At 48.2% G+C, this 24,470-nt stretch overlaps 1 long non-coding RNA gene across 1 annotated transcript in view; it reads right to left on the bottom strand.

Moving 5' to 3' along the window:
- The window catches only part of LOC144797753 (uncharacterized), a 69,219-nt gene extending 46,389 nt beyond the window's left edge, over positions 1–22,830 (bottom strand). Inside the window, exon 1 of the long non-coding RNA XR_013603457.1 lies at positions 22,806–22,830. This is a non-coding gene — a long non-coding RNA (uncharacterized LOC144797753). The remainder of the gene's footprint in view (positions 1–22,805) is intronic.
- Positions 22,831–24,470: the final 1,640 nt, after the last annotated feature.

Genomic DNA, 24,470 nt, shown 5'->3' with positions numbered 1-24,470 from the left:
TACAATTTGCAACCTCCAGAAGCATTTTTAAAGGGAGTAGGAGCACCTTTGGTTAAATGGGAGGAATGGAAGGAGTTCTTTTGCAACTACATTTCTACATTTGATAAGACAGACAAACCACTTAAACTGGAGGAGAAAAAGAAAATACTTTTACACTGTTTGGGAGCAGGCGGCTTAAACGTTTACAACAATATCACGAAGAAAGTGAGAGAAGGAGGAGAGAGAAATGTTTTTAATAAAGCCATAGAGGACTTAGATGGTTATTATAAACCAACTGTCTGCGTAGCTGTACACAGATATAAATTTTACAGAAGGAAACACGGTAAGGAGGAAAGTATAGAGGACTATGTTTCAGCATTAAAGAACTTAGCACTCTCATGCAAATTTGAAAATATGCATGACAATTTCATTAGGGATCAAATTGTGATGTGTGCTGCGAATTCAAACATACAGGACGCACTATGGGCAAAGGGTGAGAAACCTCTACAACAAGTTATCGATATTGTAAAGAAAGCGGAATTGACCGGCTGTTGTGCAAAGGAGGTTATCAATGAAAATAAAAGTAAAACAGAAGAGGCAAGTGTAATGGCTAAAATAAGCGGAAAGAAGAATAAGGTTATGGCTTATAAGAATAAAGACAGTGAAGGAAAGAAATTCCAAGGTAAAGTGAAAAGGTTTGAACAATTAAAATGTTACCGCTGTGATAGCAATAAGCATTTAGCCAACGGCTGGGAATGTCCGGCTAGGAATAACAAATGTATAAAATGCGGACTTATAGGACATTTTCAAAAAGCTTGTGAAAGGAAAATTAAAGCAAATGTAAAATATGTAGAGGATGAGGAAGAGGATGAGCAAAACTCTTCGGACGACTCTGACTACAACTTGTGTGTGCTAAATGTGACAGAAGAAACAGGAGGTGAGGAAACAGAAATACAAAAAGAAGAAACGCATGTGCAGTGTGGAGATAGGTGTAAATATTGAGATTGTCGCAGACTCTGGTTCGCCCTGCACCATAATCAGCTGTGATGTATGGAGAGACAAATTCCCCAAAAAGTTAGGGATGCATATGGAAAAAACAGATATTACTCTAAAAACATTTACGGGTGAACCGATTGAACATATGGGTTTCAGGGATCTTACCTTTACATTTAAGGAGAGAGAAACAAGCAGCAAGTTTTATGTCGCTGCCACTGGCCCTTCCGTCCTGGGATGGAAAGACCAGGGCAAACTAGGTATTACACTTAACCCCAACAGCTCAGAACCAGTACTAGTCATGCAACAGGACGTGATACAGTGTAGAAACTTAGTTGACATGTTCCCCAAGATATTTAAAGGAAATATTGGAAAGTTGAGGGGTTTTCAACATAAAATTAAACTTAAAGATGACGCTGTTCCCTGCCTACACAAGGTTAGACACATTCAGTTAACACTCAGAGATGAGGTAAGAACAGAAATTAACAAACTACTTTGGGCAGACATAATTTAACCTACTGAATCTTCAGAATGGGTCGCACCTCTGGTGGTCGCAAGGAAACCAAATGGAAAATTGAGGTTGTGCATGGACTTGCGCGACCTGAACAAAAATATCCTAATAGACAAATACCCACTGCCTAGAATTAATAAGATGCTATCCCTAACTAAAGACATGACGGTATTCTCTACCATAGACCTAGCCGCAGCATACCACCAGGTACCTTTGCATCCTGAAAGCAGACACCTCACCACCTTTTTTTCACCATTTGGGTATTTCAGATTTAAAAGAGTACTTTTTAGGTTTTGACTGGCCATGCGCTTTGCGCATGTGCCAAAAAAACCTCTTGAGTTGTGTGTGTAGGTCGGGATATGCCCCCTCCTCCGATTGGCTAGCTCCATAAATGGAGGCTAGCCATTGGACGAGGGGCCTGTCCGTCAATGCCGGACCAGATTCGGGGGCGTTCCCGAGATTCTTTGGCTTTTGCCGACGTCACGCGACGTCAGCCAAAAGCCGGGAACGCCCCCGAATCTGTCCCGGCATTGAGCCGGCACCGCCTTCCGATGCAGCATTTTCATTGTTACTATAAGCTTGTTTATTTTATACGTTTTAGCGTTGTGGACATTAAAAAGGACTGAAATGATGTACATATATGTGAATATCCGTTTTAGAGTTAGGTCCTTTGCTGGATGTGTTTTATTTCATGGGAGTAAAGTATACCGAATTCACGCTGGTTTCTCTTTATTTTAATGAGGCGAAAACAGACTAATTTGTGCGGTGATAAATGTCCCAGCGGCGAGCATGCTACTTTTTTTTATTTAATGACAGCCTCATTAGATGAAGTTATTTATTTAGAGCTTCCCATGTGTTACCTATTATAGGGCACCGACCCCCACTGTGAAACCACTAACTTTCCACTTTCCGACCAGAAAAGTGCACCCGGGATCACAGCATCGCCTAATTGTGCACTTCCCGCGGCAGCGAAAGGCCACGAGGCAGCAATATTGTGCTACTGAACACTGCCTGACCCGCTGGGCATTGACAAACATTGCATGCGTATTAACACGAGGAATAAAAAGGTCTGCTTACTACAGAACAAAGGGAATATTTCAAGTAGATAAACTTCCAAATAAGGTAGGAATCGTAAGCTGATAGTTAAAAAAAAATGTTTATGCTGTCGCACTTTGAAACTTCCTGCTCACCTTTTAATAAAATTTCGTAACGAACATCAGGCAAACAAAGGAACCGAGAGTGGATTTTAAGGCGTGCAGATTCAGAGTCAGAGTGCAGATTCAGAGTCAGAGTGCAGATTCAGAGTCAGAGTGCAGATTCAGAGTGCGAGTGCAGAGTGCGAGTGCAGAGTGCAGAGTGCGAGTGCAGAGTGCAGGCTGATAGTGCAGACTGATAGTGCAGACTGATAGTGCAGACTGATAGTGCAGACTGATAGTGCAGACTGATAGTGCAGACTGATAGTGCAGACTGATAGTGCAGACTGAGAGTGCAGATTGAGAGTGCAGAGTGCAGATTGAGAGTGCAGAGTGCAGATTGAGAGTGCAGAGTGCAGATTGAGAGTGCAGAGTGCAGATTGAGAGTGCAGAGTGCAGATTGAGAGTGCAGATTGAGAGTGCAGAGTGCAGATTCAGAGTGCAGATTCAAAGTGCAGATTCAGAGTGCAGATTCAGAGTGCAGATTCAGAGTGCAGATTCAGAGTGTAGAGTGCAGATTGAGAGTGCAGATTGAGAGTGCAGAGTGCAGATTGAGAGTGCAGAGTGCAGATTGAGAGTGCAGATTGAGAGTGCAGATTGAGAGTGCAGAGTGCAGATTCAGAGTGCAGATTCAGAGTGCAGATTCAGAGTGCAGATTCAGAGTGCAGATTCAGAGTGCAGATTCAGAGTGCAGATTCAGAGTGTAGAGTGCAGATTCAGAGTGCAGATTCAGAGTGCAGAGTGCAGATGCAGAGTGCAGATGCAGAGTGCAGATGCAGAGTGCAGATTCAGAGTGCAGATTCAGAGTGGAGATTCAGAGTGGAGATTCAGAGTGCAGATTCAGAGTGCAGAGTGGAGATTCAGAGTGCAGATTCAGAGTGCAGATTCAGAGTGCAGATTCAGAGTGCAGATTCAGAGTGCAGATGCAGAGTGCAGATGCAGAGTGCAGATGCAGAGTGCAGATGCAGAGTGCAGATTCAGAGTGCAGATTCAGAGTGCAGAGTGGAGATTCAGAGTGGAGATTCAGAGTGCAGATTCAGAGTGCAGAGTGGAGATTCAGAGTGGAGATTCAGAGTGCAGATTCAGAGTGCAGATTCAGAGTGCAGATTCAGAGTGCAGATTCAGAGTGCAGATTCAGAGTGCAGATTCAGAGTGCAGATGCAGAGTGCATATGCAGAGTGCAGATTCAGAGTGCAGATTCAGAGTGCAGAGTGGAGATTCAGAGTGGAGATTCAGAGTGGAGATTCAGAGTGCAGATTCAGAGTGCAGATTCAGAGTGCAGAGTGGAGATTCAGAGTGCCGATTCAGAGTGCAGATTCAGAGTGCAGATTCAGAGTGCAGATTCAGAGTGCAGATTCAGAGTGCAGATGCAGAGTGCAGATGCAGAGTGCAGATTCAGAATTCAGAGTGTAGAGTGCAGATGCAGAGTGCAGATGCAGAGTGCAGATGCAGAGTGCAGATGCAGAGGCAGAGTGCAGAGGCAGAGTGCAGATTCAGAGTGCAGAGTGGAGATTCAGAGTGCAGATTCAGAGTGCAGATTCAGAGTGCAGAGTGGAGATTCAGAGTGCAGATTCAGAGTGCAGAGTGGAGATTCAGAGTTCAGAGTGCAGAGTGCAGATTCAGAGTGCAGATTCAAGATTCAGAGTGCAGATTCAGAGAGCAGAGTGCAGATTCAGAGTGCAAAGTGCAGATTCAGAGTGCAGAGTGCAGATTCAGAGTGCAGATTCAAGATTCAGAGTGCAGATTCAAGATTCAGAGTGCAGATTCAGAGTGCAGAGTGCAGATTCAGAGTGCAGAGTGCAGATTCAGAGTGCAGAGTGCAGATTCAGAGTGCAGAGTGCAGATTCAGAGTGCAGATTCAGAGTGCAGATTCAGCCCTGTGTGTGGTGAGGAGGGCCCCTCAGTGTTTCACATGCTTCTACGGAGGTTTAGGGACCTTGTTGCTTCACTGCTGATTGGGCTCTGAGACGACCATCCTGCCTAGTTACCTGTTGTGAATGGGTATAAACAATAAACGTCCGATTATGGTGCCGGTTGGACCTATCCCCCCCTCAAGAACACAAAGAACCTACTGACATTTTCTACCTGAAATAGACCATCTAATTTGGAAAGACCACCCTGTGTCCTTCCTGATTTTATTTTCACCCAGTCACTAATCTCAAACTTATACTCCTTTCTCTCCATGCTCACATTTGTCCCCTTGCCTCCTACACCATTTCAACCTTTCAGCCATGCATGGACCAATTTAGTACCAGGTAAGCATCACACATCTATTGAAATGGGGGTCGCAGTGTGTAGGGCTTGCAGTGTGTGGGGGGGGTCGCAGTGTGTGGGGGGGCTCTGTGTGGGTGTGTGTGGAGGGCTCCGTGTGGGTGTGTGTGTGGGGGGGCTTTGTGTGGCTGTGTGTGTGGGGGGCTCTGTGTGGGTGTGTGTGTGGGGGGCTCTGTGTGTGTGTGTGGGGGGGCTCTGTGTGTGTGTGGGGGGCTCTCTGTGGGTGTTTGTGTGTGTCATTTGCGAGAGATAAAGCTAGTTGCATTGTAAATGACAATGCCATTTATTTATGTTTTAAAAAAACACATAAATAAAAATAATGTCAAGAGCAATGCCAATAGCTCTAACTTTAACAAAGGCAAAACCATTGCATTGTAAATGCTTGTTGGCTTAGCGTCGGTGGCGGCGTTATTCCAAAGACTTATGCAGGAAATATTTAAAGAAGTAAAAAAATTACTCATCTTCCAGGATGACATTCTGTATATGGGAAAAGATCAGAACAACCATGACAATAGACTGATACAGGTGCTTAAAATCTTGGAACAATACGGAATGACAGCTAAGTAAAAGAAATGCAGGTTCAGTAACAAAACTGTTACCTACCTTGGTCATGAAATTACCCACGAAGGACTTAAACCAAAAAAAGAACTACTGAAGGCTTTTAAAGATGCTCCAGTTCCACAGAACAAGGAGAAACTTAGAGCATTTCTAGGACTTGCGAAGTACTACTTCAAATTCGTAAGGAACTTTTCAGCAAAAACGTATAACATAAGAACACGTTTGAAAACTAAAAACAAATTTGAATGGTCGCAATGTTGCGAAGACAGTTTTAAAGGACTTAAAAAGGAAATACATTTGGGGGAAAAAGGTCATTTTACGTTGCGACCACAAACCACTGACAAAAGTACTCACAGTAAAAGATTTATATAACACGTCACCTAGTTTGGCACGTTTATCAATAAAACGTTTAGATTACAATTATGAAGTACGATACTTACCAGGAGTCAAAAATGTAGTCGCAGATTTCCTAAGCAGGCTACCCTTACAAAATGAGGGGAAAGGAGTAAAGGAAGAAGAACTCTGCATGGCAAGCATCAACGAAGAATTCCCAAGCATACAGAAAGAAGACTGGAAAAGGGAGTATCTTAAGGATAAAACATTACATGAAGTTAGTAAACTCATCGTAGAGGGATGGCCAAGAAAAAAATGTCTAAGACCCCCGCTAGAACCGTTGAAATGCCCGAACATGCCATGGGAGAGAGTAGGAATTGATATTATGGGACCAAAAAATTCCAGGATGAGCAAGTACACATACTGGTATTAGTAGAGCACTTCTCCAAGTGGCCAGAAATAAAGGTTTGCAGGAAGGTGGATGCAACTGACATTGTCACATTTATGGACGGTATATTCACGAGAGAAGGTATACCGAAAACGATAGTAAGTGATAATGGAAGTCAGTTCACGTCGGACATTTATAAAAAATTCATTGACAGGAACGGCAATACCCACAAAACCACGTCCGTTTACCACTCTGCTGGAAATGGTGCAGTGGAAAGATTTAATAGGGTAATAAAAGGCACCATTCAATTATCTAACAACAATGGAAAATGTTGGAGGAAGGAAGTTAACAAAATGATTTGGGGGTACAGAATAACACCAGGTGAGAAAACACTGGTAAGCCCGTTTGAAATCATAAGAGGCAGGATTCCCATTTCGAAGGACAATATTGGATGGCTCAAGACAGCCAGGAAGACAGAATGGTCGCCGGAAACGGTCAGGAAAAGAATCGAAGAGGCACAAATATTGTGCAAAGAGAAATTTGACGGTAAACATAAGTGCAAAAAAGTCAACATCAAGGAAGGAGACAGAGTGAGGGTCAAAAAGAGTGGACACCTTGTTAAAGGACAGAATAAATTTACAGCGCCATTAATCGTATAAAACGTTTTTTGTAACTCTGCACTCCTCAGCGATGGTAAGGTGTGGCATGCCTCCGCTATTTCTGTTTGTTCCAGGTCTGATGTTGAAAAAAAAACATCACTGAAGAAAGACCCATGGACGAAGGGGGCGATGGGGTTGAACATAACAAATATGGCTGGTTGTGCCAAGAAGGATCTGAATCGGACGAAGGAGAGGGCACATCTACGGCATCTGGCAGCAATGCAAGCAGTGACAGTCATGACCCTGAACTCATTGAGTCCATTGGTAAATACAGAGACCCTAGCACTAGTGACTCAGAGGTATCACCTGGCGCAAGTAGCATGGCCGCATCTGTGGAAGATCAGGATGCTTGGGAACTTATGGAGGAGAAGAGAGATCTCATCACTAGAGAAACTGTTAGCTCCTTAGGTTCGGGAGGTAGTCAGTTGACAGAACCGGAACATATGTCAGAAAGAGACACTATGGAAGAAGAGGCCAGCACCAGTAGGTTCGGTCGGAACTTGGTTAAACCAAGCAAGTACAAAGACTTTGTTTGTGACTAGTTATTTTTTTACTGTGCTTCTTCCAGATATTGTTCCTCCTTTAGGGTTCCTTAAGGAAATGAGATGTGTGGTGTTCCCTGATTATAACCCTTTGTTTCCCCGCCTCATTGCATCCTTGCCACTCCCTCGAGCGTCCCGTCCCTTGCGCGATGGTGATGTCACCAGCTGGAATGCTGGACAGCTGGAAGTTCCACTGTGACACTTGGACAGGGTGCAAACCACTGCCAACTAGAGACCCCCATTTATAACACCAGTTCATTATATGCAAATTTCCTGCTAACATTGAAGAATGCAACCCACTCAGTCAATAGCTCCAGAAACAACTACAGTCACACTGGAAAGTCCATGATAATTCCAGAAAAGTTGGAACCCACGGCTGCACCCTCCATAATGGAGCTACTAGAATCAGATCTGCCTTCTCACTTGAGCCGCTATGCTCAGGACTATCATGAACGGAGGGAATGCACATTGAAGAGCCCCCCTCCAATCTTGGAGGGAAGGGTCAGTCACTAGAGCCATTGGATCTTGTCTCCAACTGAAAAATATCTCAGGTTGCCCCCACAGGTTCTGAAGAAGCCGGAATATGAGTGGATGAAGCATCCAGTCACTGGCATCCATCCAATATCAGGAGTTCCAGTCTGCCACCACATTGTTCTGCCCAGACGGTATTGCTCTCCCTCTTTCCCAATCCGAAACGATCCCATTCCCCTTTCATCCCTCTTGCCTTTACTCCCATTTTTCTTCTTCGCTCCCTTATCTCATTGCAGCGGTCCTTTCCCCCTTCCTTAGTTATCTTCCCTCTTTCTCCCTCTCTACCAACAACACCCTCTTCTTTTGCATATCTTCTGCCCTATAACCTTAAACTTTTGCTCTGTATCCTTCCATCTCAACCTGCTCCATTTGTCGCTCGCTACCCTCTAACTCTTCCCCTCCTTCTTGTGCCCTTAGGGCCAGATGTAGTTAAAATCAAATTTGCGAATCCTTAATAGCAAATTTTACTGATTCGCTATTGGAGTGGTGTGGCTCACTGGTTAGAGGCGGCAGACCCGTAAGCAGAGGACGGCCCGGGACCAGGGTTCGATTCCCGACGCGGCAGGGTCGTGGACCAGGGTCAGCAGGCTCGATAATTCTCGCCTCGGTGCCTACTCCAGTCAGGGACCACACTCGGCAACTCTGGGCATTAGCTTGCCTCATCTTCACAACGGCCCCCCAGACCGCCGGGGATGCTTGGTCGCACCTTAGAGATACCCATTAGGGACCATCTCTCAGGGTGAGCCAGGACGGGTTCCCCAGCGGTCGAAGCGCGGAGATACTCCTCCGGGAGTTGATTCTAGCGCTATATAAACCCACAATTAAATTTTTTAAATTTAAATTAAATTACATTAAATTAAATTAAATTAAGGACTCGCAAAATCGAATGTAGGTAGGAATCTCTAAAATATTAGCAAATCCTTAATATTTTTTAATAGCGAATCGCCAATTGAGATCCGCTAATAAGGAATACCTACGCATTCATTCCTATGGGCTAGGAGGCCCAAAGGAATGAATGGGAAGATATTCTCCATTTGCGATTCACTATTAGAGAATCACAAATAGCGGCCGCTATTTCAAGGGTGCCAGGGTGTCAAAAGGACACCCTGTTGCACCCCTGAAATGTGCATGTATGCACATGTGGCGCACATACATGCCCTGAGGGCATGAATGTTTGCCTCATGGCACTTTAACAAAAGCAAAAAAGTGCTTTTTTAAAGGAAATCGCTAATTACCACCAGCCTGAAGGTTTGTGATTCCTAAAGGCTAAAGTGCACTTTCTTTTGTGCTACTTACATTGCATTTAAGAATCGTAATTTGTGATTCCTTAAATGCAAGAGCAAAATAAGGAAACGCAATTTTGCGATTCCTTATTTTGCTAGTAGGTTTAAACTCACCTACATTGCTTGCAGCCAAATAGCGAATTTCTGCGTTAGTGCTCGCTATTTGGCCACCTACATCTGGCCCTTAGTGTGCTCCTTGTCAATTCATCTCTGGCTCTCTTTTTCACTCAACCCCCTTTGTTTTATCTCTCTATTTTACAGCCTCTTGTGATAGCTGTATTTTCAGCATGAAATGATTTCTTTAGGCTCAAGTGAGGAGCTCTGGTCAAAGTTGCCAACTTTGCATCTGGGAAACCAGGGTTGAGTACCGGCATTGGCACAACACATGGTAAATCTGGTAAAATCCCCTAATCTCCCCGTCCCTAAAATAAAATAAAAAATGAATATGCCCTTGTGTAAAGTAACTGGAAAAAAATGGCATGCACAGACCACTTTGATAGCTACAGGCCAAATGTATCAACAACCTGATTTGCGATTCTCAAATAGCGATTTTTTAGAAATCACTATTTGAGAATCGCAAATAGGGATGTATGTACAAAATCGCAATTATTTTGCGATTTCTTAGTATTCCTTAATTGCGATTAGCAAATTGCGAATCGCAATTTAGGAATACTTTCCCATTCATTTCTATGGGCCATGAGGCCCATATGAATGAATGGGAAGTTATTTTCAATTTGCAATTCGCAATTTGAGAATCGCAAATTGAGAATAGTTTTAAGGGTGCAGGGGTGTCCAAAGGACACCCTGTTGCACCCCTGAAATTAGCATGGGTGCACATGTGGCTCACATACATACCCAAAGGGCATGTATGTGCTTCACATTGCACTTTGAAAAATGCAAAAAAGGGCATTTTTCAAGGAATTCGCAAATAACCACCAACTTGAAGTTGGTGGTAATTTGCGATTCCTTAAGGCCAATTTGCATATTTTTAATGATTCTTACATTGCATTTAAGGAATCGCAAAATTTGCGATGCTTTAAATGATATCGCAAAATAAGGAATCGCAAATTTTGCGATTCCTTATTTTGCACGCAGATGTCTTTCATACATACCATTTAGCACCTATGCATTCGCAAACTGCGTTTGCGGACTCATTAGTGCTTGATACATATGGCCGTAAATTAGCTAAATAAGTATTTTACTAAAAGCAGTGTTTGCATAGTGTGAGCAAATAAAGGTGCAGACAGGATCTCAACCATAGAACGCGGTAAGGAAGTTAGAAAGTATTATAATGTTATGCATTTAATGAAAACACAAAAACAGAGCGAATAAATGGTGCAGTGTTTTAAGTATTCTGTGCTCCGGGAACCATGAGACTCCCAGCACCACCACCCTTCCACAACCAGTAACGTGCTTTAGAGCAAAATGCACTAATTTCTGGATGTATGATGTGCAGTCATTTATAAGCCTGGAATCAAATTGTGCATGATTCAACCCATTATTGGGTGCATAAAATGACCTTTTGTTCAGTTTTCTCCAGCAATTTGTGGCAGGCTTTACCATGTTTGGCACAATCTGCACCTGGTTTGTAATGCAGTTTTGAGCACAGTGGAAATATTCACGGAACCATATTTTTATACTTCCTCACCTGGTCTCTACCTATCTCATGTGTGATGTCACTACCTAACATGTGAGATATATATATTTTTTTCTCGCTTTCACATCCATAAGGGTTTTCACTCACGTGAGGTGATCTTCTGTGCTATAAACCATTTCACAGACAATACGCCATGTACATATTTTTCCATACTGTACTATGTTTTTCATCTCACCCCCAGCCCTGAAGAGTCACTGGCTCCTTGCCCGCTTGACGAAACACGTGTCGGCTGGTCATTTGCTTTTGAAGTTACCTTTCAACAAAGGAAGGTCAAATACAATCCTTGGAAGAACAAAAAGACTTTCTATCGTGTCCACTTTGTTCCATTTACTACCTATTGTGTTCCTTTTGATTAAGCATGATACATGTATACACCTCGCTTAACGTGTGCACAGGATTCTTGTCACAATGGAAATGTGTTCCCAAAATGGTACTACCAGTCCTGATGTACCCAGGCCTGGGTTATATTCACACTGGACATATGACTGCTCTATTACATCCTGAGTGAGTGTCCCTGCATTGAGCAGCTTACAAGTGGTCTCAGCAGGGAAGGCAAATGTTGTTCTGTGGAGGACGGCGGGAAAGAAAACTTCATGATCCGGCGGTGGTGGCGATTGCCTGCCACAGTGCTGGAGACTACTGAGACGGGCCAGGGCTACAGACTCCATGCCACACTGTGGGCACAACCCAATCATCAGGCTCCTCCATCATGATGCCAGTCGTGTGCTTGGCCGGATGTGAACTGGAAAGGCCCCACTCTGACTCTGGCATTGCCTCGGATCCATTGAGGGGCACTCTGTTGGGTGTGGATTTGTTTCTCATCAGAGACATGCTGTATAAGCTGAGGCTCAGCTTCTGGGTGATATCAATCATTCGCCCACATGCACTGTGCCCAAGTTCATCTCATCATGTAAATATGAAGTAAATGTGTAGAAAGTGTTAAGAGTCAAGTGCCACTTCTGCGTAAACAAGTGAGTCAGTCTCACTCCGGACAGCGCACTAACTGCCAGAACGATTGCTCTTGCAAAGTGCTCCTTGTAGGTGGTCGGGCGCACTATAATTGCGTGACTAATGCCTTTTGAAATGAAATGAAAAGTGATGCTTATATAGCGCATCTGTCACTCCTGACAGAGTTTCCTGGCGCTGTAAATTACAAGGATCAGTTGTGTAGGTTGAGACCTAAATAAGGTCCAGGCAGCAGGCATCAGATGTTCCATAGATCCTTGTCTTTAAAGCCTTTCTAAACAGCCCCTCTTGTTCAATTGCTCTAAGTTCCTTTGGCATGCAATTCCAGGACTTTGCTCCCAGTACCGTGGCTGATTTCCCACCTCTGGATGTTAATTTAAAGCCAGGCACTTTGAGCAAGCTTGCAGCACTAGATCTTTTAGAGCGCTGATGCGGGCCCCAGCTCTAAACTGCATTAGTCTAACCCCTGATGTGTGGTACTTGGCTGGACTGGACTGGAAATGGGAGTCTCAGGGCCAGTCACCACAATTGCAAGGAGGGCATATAATTTTGTGTTACACCACTGCACACGTGCACCACACTGCCCCGGCCTCCTGAGGCACCCACTTCCCTTCTCCTGATCATTCCCAAACTAAGGTTAAAAAAACAGGCATAAAATATTTATTACTCAAGTGGGCCCAAATTATTTATTATGATGCAACTGTTGTGTGGTAATCACAACTGTGCTCTGTTTAGCACAGCTGTGAGTGTGGGCACTATGATGGCGCCGGCTGCAGGTTGCCCAGGTGATGGAATGTGGCTCTTGGTTCTCTAGGACACCTGGAGGGAGAGTGATAAAGGATCTTGAACTCTGGCAGTTCTCCTGTATTTTTCCTCTCCATCTACATTAAGAAAAGTATTTACTTGAACTGCCATATGTTGTTTACAGGATGGTTGTTTTATAAATGGGAAGTGGGTCACTGAACTTGTTTACATACTTTAGGACCAAAACAGCAGTTTTAAGGTGATCTCTGGGCATTAACATCGTGTATAGCAGGATCATTTGCGAAATGTACCTCAGTACATGGATATACCTGTTTTGATCTAGTCACAATAAGGTGTTACACAAAGTGTAAAACATAAAATTGAAATGTCTCGCGTGAAAGAGCCATCCGGCCTCTCTGCAACATTGTTACACATGTAGCACTCCTCAGGGCGGGCTCGCCACGAGGAGATAAATAAACGGGCGAAACATCGCTCGTGGTCTATGCCCAGACAACGCTAATGAACTGTGTTGTGTGTGTTCCTGTGGGCATTGGGTAGGCCTCACTTTGCACCTAGCCAACACGCTACACTGGTGACGAGGACAGTGCCCAACCTGCGCGTGGCCTGTTCACCTGGTCATCCAGCCATAAGCCTTGCTGGCCTGCATCAATGCTAGGGGATGCCTTCAGGTCATCCACGTCGGCAGCAAGCACTGAGAGCTTTGAGTAGCACGCCGCCTGTTCCAGCCACTGCCGGAGGTCCTGCCGATGCCATGTTTGCCTGCCAGATGGGTGCGTCCCCAACTTCCCTCTTCAGTTGACACATGCTGCTGGCCCACAGTGCCCACGGGCCCGCACGACGCCCCAAGATGGAGCTGTGCCTCTCTCCCTCGCTCCGGTGGCCCTGCAACAATTAATCAGGCCCGCCCAGCAGACGCATGAGCACCGGGCAACGCAGCGGTGACTTGCAGGCATCAAGTATGCTGCATCCAACTCCTGTCACGTGGGAGGTCGGCCGGACAAGCCCCTCAGGCCCGGGACAATTTTTTTTCTCTTCAAAACAAAACTAAACCGAAGAAACAGCACACCTCCCCACAAAGGAAAAATCAAGCCACAGCAGTGCAGTAAATAAAAGTGAAAAAAAACAAAGAAGAAAACAACATAAAGCCAAATAAAACAGGAGAAGAATTACAAAAGAAAAGAAATAAAGGGCACAACAGAACAGGAAAAGAGTGCCTGCCCAGAAAGATCAAGGAAAGGGAGCAGGAACTAAAGTAGTGCAACACCATAAGAGGCAGTCTGGGGAAGTGGACCAGAGCCAAGTGTGCAGACAACCAAGACAAAGGAGAGGAAGAGTAACGCTCAGCAGACAGTAGGCCACCATGAGCACACCCCCCCCCAAGCAGGCGTAGCCACCATTCCAGCAGGCACAGCCACACCACCCCAACATCACAGCCACGCCGCGGTGACACCGCTCCTGCCTTTTAATGAGCATGCAGACATCGCAACACCAACCCCCGTAGGAAATCCTGGATAAAAGTGTAAACAAGGAAGGTTTGGGTCCTGTGCTCCCCAGACTGGACCACCCAAATATTGAAATCACAGAAAGGTGTCAAGGGAGGATTATTTTAATAATTCGCGATAAACCTGAGACCACTAATTCTGAGGTTTTTGAGAATTTATTCTGCTTAGTTTTGAAAATTCAAAAAGAAATTCATAAATCAATTGGACATGTCTTTTAAAAGGAAACATCACATTAGTAAATCACACAATTGCAACACATTTGTATGCGTGATTTAGAACCATTTCTTTTGTGAGACAATATATACAACACATACGTAATACTGAACGTTAATTTTGACAAAAATATATACAACAAACCAATGATCACGAGACAAACATCGATAAATTATGTGTGCCAGCCTGAAATTAAACCAGCCCTGCATTTGACTGAAAACACAAGGTGGACACCTTGTGCTTTCAGAGCAAATGCAGGGCTGGGCACAGCACCCCGACACGTCCAGGTCAAGGAGGAGAGAGTGGAGGCCATTCAGAAATGCCCAAGCCCTGCCCGCACTCCTCCGAAGATGCCCATGAGTGGGTTCTGTAGAAACTGTGGATTTGAACCTGCTCCAACAGGTCACTACTACGCAAAAGGGAAGTCCAGCTCCTGATGCGGGAAACCAAACCACTTCCTCAAAGATTGCTGGAGTGGGAGATCCAGGGCGGTCTTCAACAGACCACGCGGGCACCCATTCAACCTCAGGCTGTTGCCAATCTATGATCACCTCGCCCAGGAAGACACCACACCCCCAGGGCTCGGCTGGGACATGGAGGGAGAGGGCGGCGATGTGTTCATAGTATCCTTTGCCGGTTGAGCTGACCAACGCCGACGGACGCCCCCCATGTGCACTCTCTTGAGTGGCAGGATCTACAGTGCAAACGCTCATTGACACCGGCGCCTCGCTGAATGTCATGGATTCAGAACAATATGAACGCCTCACATTGCGTACCCCTCTCTCTCCCACCAACGCGAGGATCTACACCTATGGCAGAACACACCTGCTCCCTCTGAGAGGGGTAATAGAGGTAGAGGTAGCCAACGACAAGCATGCTCCATGGGCAAGGTTCCACGTGACCGAAGGGAAGAAAGGCCCTCTCCTCAGCTGCGATAAGGTGGAGGACTTGGGACTGGTTTCCTTAGCCAACACTGGATGAGAACCTGGAAAAAGTCAAAGAGGCACTGCTGTTGTGAGGGTGGAAACCCTTCCTAGATGGGGCACTCTCCCTGAACGCGGAGGATCACCATGCGAGGCAGCAGCTGTGGAGAGTCCGCAGCGAACTGAGTGAGGGGGAACATGGAATCTTTCTGAGTGGCCATGCCATCGTAATACCGAGCAAGCTACAGAGTCAGGTCATAGACCTTGCACATGTCAGACACCAAGGGATGGCCAAGACCAAAGCACGCCTCCGCAGCAAAGTGTGGTTCCCGGGAATGGACGCCCTAGTAGAAGAAGCAATTTGGAACTGCCACTTGTGCACGATCACTGGAGGTGACCCAGAGCCGGCACCCGTCATCACGGAGGAGCCCTGAGCCGAACCATGGTTCAAAGGGAGCATCGATTTTGGGAGCTTTCCTGATGGCCGCAGCATTGTAGTTCTGATCGATTCGCACTCAAAGTTCTCTGCCATTGAGGTGGTTTCTTCTGCAGCATTTGCTCAAGTCCAAGCCATCCTAGACAAGACATTGGCACTATTGGGCCTTCCTGACAAGATTAAATCTGACAACGGGCCCCCTTTGCAGGGCAGGGAGTTCCAGGACTACCCAGCTGGGAAAGCCATCGGACATAGGAAGATCACTCCTCAATGGCCACAGGTAAATGGGGAGGTCGAGCGATATATGCGGACCCTCAACCGGGCGCTGAGATTTGGAGTGGAAAAGGGGGAAGATGCGGAAAGCTCTCTCCATAAGTTCCTGAACGCATATCGACAAACCCCTCACAGCATCACCCGCTGAGCACCATCACATCTGCTTTTCTGGTGTGCCCCACGGGCTAGCATCCCAGCAGACCCAGTTTGGCACCCCGCCGAACTGGACTGTGAGGCCACTCGGACCCGGAGAGAAATTACCAACCAGAAGGCCAGTCTTGTGCGAGGGACCCAACCATCCTCGCTGTGCGTGGGTGACTATGCTGTTGTGAAGGATAGATACCCCGAATGGAAGTTCCGGAAGCCCTATGAGACTGAGGTGTGGAAAGTCATTGCCATCCAAGGGACCATGGTTTCCGGCATGAGGGTCGCACGACTGGTGACCTGAAATGTGTTGCGGTTCAAGCAGGTGGCTGGGCCACCCCAGACAGGAGCAGAATGCCAATCTGGAGATGAAAGACGAATCATTCCTGGATCCTACTCCATCCCTGGCAGTGGCCAGAGAAGACAATGGCCTCGCCGGGACCGGTGGGGTCACCTCAGGTGGCAATCTGGCGTACCAAGACACCTTGTGCATGCCCGCGGCCTGCTGCCCGGATGGGGTGAGGCCCAAGTCCAAGTCCCAGAGCCAGACTTATGGTCTCCAGCCTAATCCCCCCCCAAGCCAGCGACTCAAAGACTTTGTGTGCCTCCACAGCAAGAACCATGTGAGTGATGGACACTAAAGAAAAGGAGGGATGTAGAGAGCCATCTGGCCTCTCCGCAACATTGTTACACATGTAGCACTCCTCAGGGTGGGCTCGCCCCAAGGAGATAAATAAAAGGGCAAAAGACAACTAGTGCTCTTTGCGCATACAGAGCTAACGAACTGTGTTGTGTGTGTTCCTGTGGGCATTGGGTAGGCCCCGCTTTGCACCCAGCCGACACGTTGCATCAGTGCAATTTGAAATGTTACACCTAAACATACTGCAAACATGGAAACGTCACATACAAGCAAAAGGAAACTTGGCAGCTCTGCGTCCTAGCTTCGACCTAGTGTCCACACAATAGATCCAATCTCTTCCCCCGCTGCCGAGTTCAGAGGGGCCGCGGGGGAAGAGAAGAGGCCAGCGGGACCGGCGCAGTGACCTCGGGCGTATAGCTGGCGCACCCCCAACAGTAAGGAGTTAGTGGATGGATTGAGGCCTGGACCCGGAGATCTGAGGGTGGTGAACATAGCCAGTTTCCATGATCATTACTTAGTGGGACCCAGTTTCGGAAACGCTAGCTGTGCCACAGTCTGTTAACGTTTTAGTGAATTTTGGACTTAAGTGTGCCGCCGAGAGCTAGCGATGAACTGTCTGACCATTGTGCCTGACCCTGACATGGCAGCTGTGCTCTGACTCTCAGCCAAACACTGCGTGTGGAGAACGAGTCCAAGGAAAGTGCCCTGAGTATGTTGCCTGACCTCTAGCATGCTGCTTCCCCCACCACCATTCGGCCTTCTACCCCTATGGCATACATGCCAACATTTGAGGACAGGGACGTGGGAGATTTAAAGTAAAAAATCAGGAGAATGAAAATTTCCCATTATTGGAGAAAATGCAATTTCAGGCGGGAGACAGCTGAAATAAAGCCACTGTTGGCTTGAAAAATCGGTAGTCTCCCACCTGAATCAGGTCCATTGGCATGTATTTATTTATTTTTATTTATAAAGTTTTATGCGGTGCGAACATGACCCACTGGGGTATCAGAGCGCTTTACAGTACATAATTATCACATATTATACATACAATCGGGAATCATATATAATACAAATGAGGTAGACATTGCTGTTTGGATAAAATCGGTGGCAAGTAGGCATCAGAAAGTTATAGGTTTAGGATGTAATGTATACTATGGACATGTGAATGTAAATGTAAATGTAAATGTACAGGAATTTATATAGCGCAAATCACCGAGCGGTTTCTAAGCGCTTGCTTAGGGAACCCGTCCTGGTATTCCCCTGTGAAATAACCCCAGCAGGGTATCCGCAAGGTGAAAGCCAGGCATCCCGCCGCGAGGCGCCGTTGTGGAGATTAAGCAAGCTATTGCCCAGAGTCGCAGAGTGTGAACCCGTGAATCGAGTAGGCGCCGGAGCGAGAATTGTCGAGTCCATGGACATTTTAGGACTCAAGACCCCGCCGAGCCGGGAATTGAACCCTGGTCCCGGGCTGACCTCTGCTTCCAGGTCTGCCTCCTCTAACCAGTGAGCCACACTTCTCCACTCGGGATCCCTCCAGACCCAAGACCACCACCCTTGAGTGCAACACCACCTGAACACCTTGCTGAACGATGGCAAGAATTTCCTGCTTTGTAAATATGTAATATATAATGGTCCAAGCCTTATTGCTGCTAAAATGCAGTCCTGCCAAGTATCACGCATCAGGAGTGACACGAGCGCATTTCAGTGTGGTGCTCCGCATCACGGCACTGAAATACATTTTCACGCATATCTGCATATGTGTCAGCTATCAATGTAGCATTGGCACTGAGCTTGGGGCACGGCAGTAGGCAGAGAGCTACCTGTGGCTGCCTGTCCTGCTCCCGCTGCAGGCTAAGTTTGGGCGTGCCCTCCAGCTGACCTAAAGCAATCACTGGCTGGCAGGTTAAGAGTTTTACAATGTATCTTTATTAATAATTCTTTCGGTGCCACACGCCTCTGAGTGAGAAAGCCTGACATCACAGCCGGAGACAGCCGGAACCACTCTCATATAGTTATTTGATACATTAACTCAAAGTTTGACCCGTGGCACCGCAGGGAGTTTATGAGGAAGCCCGGCGGTTGACTGTTTTGCGGGTGGCGCAGTTTGGAAATCATGCTGCTCGAAGCTTTGCTAGTGCTTGCAGCGTCCGAGGGCCGGCTGGGCCATCACTGTGTGGTGATTATAATGTATTGCTGACATTGTCAATAATGCAGAGCGGAACCCCTCTGGCCCTAGGGAGAGTCTGGCGGACGTCGTCAGAGTCATGACTGAAAGTGTCACATTGACTGGTTGCGGCCGCATGCCTGGAGTCAGGACAAACACAGGACTCACCTGGACTAAGGCGGGCACCATTGGACACTAAATGCCCTGAGCCTGGCTGCCTGTTGCAGAGAGAGCAGCCGACTCCAGAATTTACTCAACTCCCCACAATCAAATAGCCCAGGAGCCGAGGGAGTCGGAGAGGAGTGAGTGACCTGGGTTGCAGAGGCCGCCAGGACAGAGTCTGTCATGTGTCACTGGACAGCCGTGCCTGGAACTCACTGGACAGCCAGTAATTATTGGAGCCGTCAGAGCCACAATCCTTGAGACTCTGCGGCCAGCCCAGGTAAGTACCAGCCTCTGTGAGCTAAAGTTAACATAATGAAAGGGAGCGCTCGATCAGGGAACTGCAGCCTGCTGGTGTTTGTTAGTACCATAAAGTGACACTGCAGAATGTTTTTAATTACAATTGCTGCCTTGGCCCCCAGTTGCTTATTTAATAATTCTGCTGGAGTTCTTACAGTACACCAGGCAGAAAGGTTGTGAACACTTCTAAGGGCTTCAGTTTCAACCCACGCTATTGCTAGATGGAATGCACTCACTACCTCTTATGAAAAAACTTTAGCTGTTGTCAGGGGAAATGTGCTACGATTTACATATGCAAGACTATTCCCATAGCTGCCAAGGTTTCAGATTGCCATGTGTGACATTTTTATATTTTCAGTGTTATTCTGAGTGACATTTCAACGAGTATGAGTGACACTTTCTCGCGAGCAAAACAAAGCAATGAAGATGAGAGAAACATATAAATATTGCAGATTACAACCATTTAATCAATGAGAAACCATGCACTAGTTCCTCCGTGCACCCCTGCTTCCTTTGTTGCAGGAGTGAAATGTCTGGCAGGCATTACTGTACTGTGAAATGGACATTAGTGAAGTTTGAATAGGAGCATTTGAAGGCTGTAAAAGTCTCACATGGAGTGATAATGTGCACACTTCAACTAAGAGACAAGGAGGCAGAAAGAGATTAACCGACACTGGGACACAGACACAGAGAGATTGACATGGGGGCATAAAGACATGGGCAGACTGCCTCTACAACTTAATGCAGAAACGGGGTAGAAAGGCAGAGGGAACTCGCACCAAAACGTAGAAACACTTAAATGGGTCAGCTTAGCATCACTCCAGGCTAGGCCTCTCTCCTGCGTCTGGGACCCAACCCCACTATCCTTGCTTGCATTAGGGCCTATAGCAATTTTGCTATGTCACAGGTCCGGGTGCGCCATGCGCTTCTCCAAGCCTGACCACTGATTGGCCGTATTTAGAATGCCCCCTCCACCCTAAACGCTGCTCCAAACAGATCTGAAGGAAGTCAGTGAAGTGGGCAGCCAGGTGCTCTAGATGCAATGGGCCTAAATGACAATCTTTAAAAAACTTAAAATTGCTGCTTGCTTGAGGTGGTATTTTGTGTTTTTTATCTAGCGCTTTCCTTAACCCACATAAAGGGTGGGAGAAGAAGGGAGACAGAATACAAAACGAAAGGAGCCGGTGCTAGCCTGCAGAGTTAGAAAATAGAACTCCAGAACAACAGTTGGAAAACGCGGACCTCGCCTAGAAATAAATCGGGAGGAAAGATTGGAAAGGAGAGGCTACAAATGAAAACCAAACCTTGAAAAGGCAGACGTAAAGGGGAAAATGGCAAACCATAAAAACTGTGCATCTTTCAAATTATTAACAGGATCTGTGAGGCCCCAACAACTACAACACCACACTGGTGCCTGGTGTTGCCGAGCGGGCAACAGAAAAACAAAATACAGTTTGCGAGCCAATGTCCCCCCACCCCCGCTGCCGGCAAAATCAATCTTAGCACTCACTCGGGCCAGCCCTGCCCCTCTCTGTGATTCTATTGACTGGCGTGACCCGGCCTGCCCAAGAGCACCGTGAAAGGCCGGATTCCACTCCCAACAACGTCATGAACAAACAATTAGTTGGTGCGGATCTGCAATGTGCCTGATAGTGAGCTGTTTCGAACCAATATAAGTAACACACACTGACTACTTAGTAAGTAGTGGTAACTACTCACTGTCTGGAGTCGGCGACTCTCTGCAGCAGACTGCCAGGCTCAGGCGGACTTCCAGCAACCTTCGCGGCAATCATTTCCGCGCTAAATGCATAACATTATAAAATAAAATAAAACCTTAACATGAACACGGGCTGACCCTTACTTAGTTGAGCTGCTGGGCGGCTGTGCTGCCGCGGCGGGGGGCACCGCGGCGCCGCCGGACCCTCGCAGTTTTCTCCTCATCCTGGTGGCGGCCAGAGCAGTGTCCTGTCGGCGGCCGGCTCAGCTGAGCTGCCTGCGGCTGCCACAGTGGTGATCAAGGTGCGCTGCAGACCCTGCTGTGTTTTAGCGGGGGGGAGGGCGGCTGCACAGGGGGCCGCGGCGGGTGGCCATGCTTGAGAGTCAGGACTCATGCGCGCCGCCACCCGCAACCTGCCTGCTGCATTCTAATCACCCGCCGCTTTACTTCCTGCTTCCTCCGGATGTGACGGCCCATCCCAGGCCGGCCCCCCTGGCTGTACAAATCGCTGCATAGTTTCCAGAGCAACGGAACAGAGCCGACGTCGGACTCTCTAGCTGCAGGCAGACCAGCAGAGATACATTGTAGCGCGGCGGCACCGCTCACGAGCTCAGCTGCTGCAGTGTCTGTTTGGCACACACAGTAGTCGGCAAAGTTGCGCAGGCAGCATAACTCTCGGAACTAGAGAGCTGGCACAGGTGGCAAAATGCGTGACAAATGCATTCAGTGCGGTGATGCGGATCACCGCACTGATATGCGTGAGTGTCACACCAGTTGCGTGACGCTTGACAGGACTGTATTCCCTATAATTAATATCAATAGTAACGCATGGGCATGATGGTCAGCTGCAGCTGCCTGCTGCCCTGTTTCAAGCAGGAGCATGACAGGCAGTGAGACGTGTGATACTATCCAAAGAGACATGATGCTTGGACTGAGGCTTGCATGAGACAGCAGAGCTCCTGCCTGGCATTTGTTTTTGTGATTTGCTTTGGTTCGTGTAGGGCTTCTCAGCATGGTGTGATCATTTTTTGCAGAGGGAGGCACGTGGTTCTGCTTGAGTCCACCCACAGTCATATCTATCCTGTGTTTGTGGGGGGGAGGTAGACGGGGGTTAAGGAACATGAGACTCATTTACAGACCGTATGGTCTCTCACATCCGGTTTGGTATAGTGTGTCCCAGTGCCCTTCCATTTCTGGTGATATGCAGCATTTGTAAGAATTTCTTAGAGTTTCTTGTTGCACAAGTGGGTGCAGTTGCTGATATTTATATGTTTCCCTAGTATTCATTGCTGGATTTTTGTCGCAGTAAAGTGTCAGTCATAGTCACTGAATGTCACTCATAATTATACTGGATTTATGAAAATGTCAATTTTAAGCAATCTGAAACCTTGGCAGCTATGAAAATGTAATGAGAGAGAGAGAATAACTCTAACCACTAGTATATGTAGTAGACCTTTGTACCTACTACCATTCCTATGTGATTTTAGAGTTGATCTATTTGTATCTATTCATTGAGTGACTACAGCTTAACTGTACATTTGCAATCGTTTTTACTTGTATCTCTTATGTAACTCATGTAATCCAAAGTCCTTATGTAACGCAACTGGTTCTTTTGTAAAGCGCTCTGACACCTTCGGGGAGTGTTCGCGCTATACAAAATCGCAATAAATAAAATAAATAAATCCTGGGGAGTAGCACAAACCTGGCTGGCCGTGCCAAGATGGCGGGCGCGCATGCGCACAAACCTGCGATTGTCGTATGACTTCCTCGCCGGGACAAGATGGTGGTCGCGCATTAATACAACCTCGGCTCTTTGTATGCAGTGATTCCCGCATCAAGATGGCGACCGCCGCGGCGTCGCGCGCCCACCTAAGATGTTGATTGCGCATGCGCCAAGCTAACAATGCCTAGCCAAGCTAACGACCCTACGGGGCCAAGATGGCGACCGCGCAGGCGCACAACTACGGCGGCTTCGCGCGCCCATGCAAGATGTTGACTGCGCAAGCGCACAACTAAAGCAATGGCTATCCAACGACCCAAGATGGCGCCCACGCATGCGCAGAGCCGCACATCCGCCGGGGGTCAGGGACAGCGACATTTTGAAATCCTCGCAGCTCGGCGGCGCTGAGGAGACTCCGGGCCGGGAAGAGACACCAGCCAAGCGACGGCATGAGCCTGCGGGACAGCGAGCGCCGCGGCCTGAACGGCCTCGGGGCCCTGGAGCTGCTCGAGGCGGAGCGCGGGAAGCGGTACAGCCCGGCGGGGTTCGGGCCCGCCAGGGAGCGCTCCCCGCTCAGGGGCCTGTCCCGAGAGCTGCTGGCCTACCCCGAGCTGTCGCGACAGAGAGCGGCCTACCCCGAGCCGCTGCCCCGGGAGCTGGTCTCCTACCCCCCGCTGCCCCGGGAGCGGGCCTCCTACCCCGAGCCGCTGCCCCGGGAGCGGGCCTCCTACCCCGAGCCGACCCGGGCCTCCTACCCCGAGCCGCTGCCCCGGGAGCGGGCCTCCTACCCCGAGCCGACCCGGGAGCTGGTCTCCTACCCCGACCTGTACCGGGAGCGCGCGGCCTACCCCGGCCTGCCCTCCTACAGCAGCCTCTCGCCCGCCCCGAGGGACAGCCGGGACCCCCTGGCCTACCCCAGCCAGCTCTACGACCTGCCGCCCCGGGACTACGGCCGGAGCCGCTCCCCCGCCCCCCGGGAGGCGCTCCCGTCCCGGAGCCTCTCGCCCCTCCGGAGGGCCCGCTCCCCGGACCGGGGCCCCTCCTACGCCGAGGTCGGGATCCTCATGCGGAAGGTGCCCGTCTCCGAGGACTCCTCCAGAGAGGACTCCTCCAGACACCCCCGGAGGGCCCGCGGGGCCGTCGGCAGCGTGGTCCGGGTGGAGGGCTTCCCCTCGCACTGCGGCCACCGGAACATCCGGGAGATGCTGGAGCTGTCCCTGCAGCTCTACGGCACCGTGAGGGACGTGGAGATCCGCGAGGACGCGGCCGAGCCCTACGCCCTGGTCTACTTCGCCGAGGCGGAGGCCTCCGACGTGGCCCTGCGCAAGGCCAAGGACGAGCCGCTCTTCAACAAGGTGCTCTCCATCTCGCCCTGGGTCATGCTGGTGCCGGACAAGGACCGGCCCGTCAGCCTGGCCCAGACCCGGGTCATGTACGTGCAGGACCTCCATCCCCTGGTCACCCTCGAAGAACTGACCAGGGTCTGCAAGCCTTTCGGAGAGCTCCTGGACATTGAGATCAAGGACACTGCTGACAGCTACTGTAAGAGCGCCATTGTCCAGTACTGGGATGCCCTGCACGCCAAGATAGCCGCCAGAGAGATGAATCTGACGAGGGTTGGGAAATATGTCATCAAAACAACGTCTG

The sequence above is a fragment of the Lissotriton helveticus genome, chromosome 12 (genome assembly GCF_964261635.1).
Source record: "Lissotriton helveticus chromosome 12, aLisHel1.1, whole genome shotgun sequence".
In the NCBI taxonomy this organism is placed as follows: Eukaryota; Metazoa; Chordata; class Amphibia; order Caudata; family Salamandridae; genus Lissotriton; species Lissotriton helveticus.
Note: the sequence above shows the minus strand (reverse complement) of the source record. Positions and strands in the feature narration are given on the sequence as shown.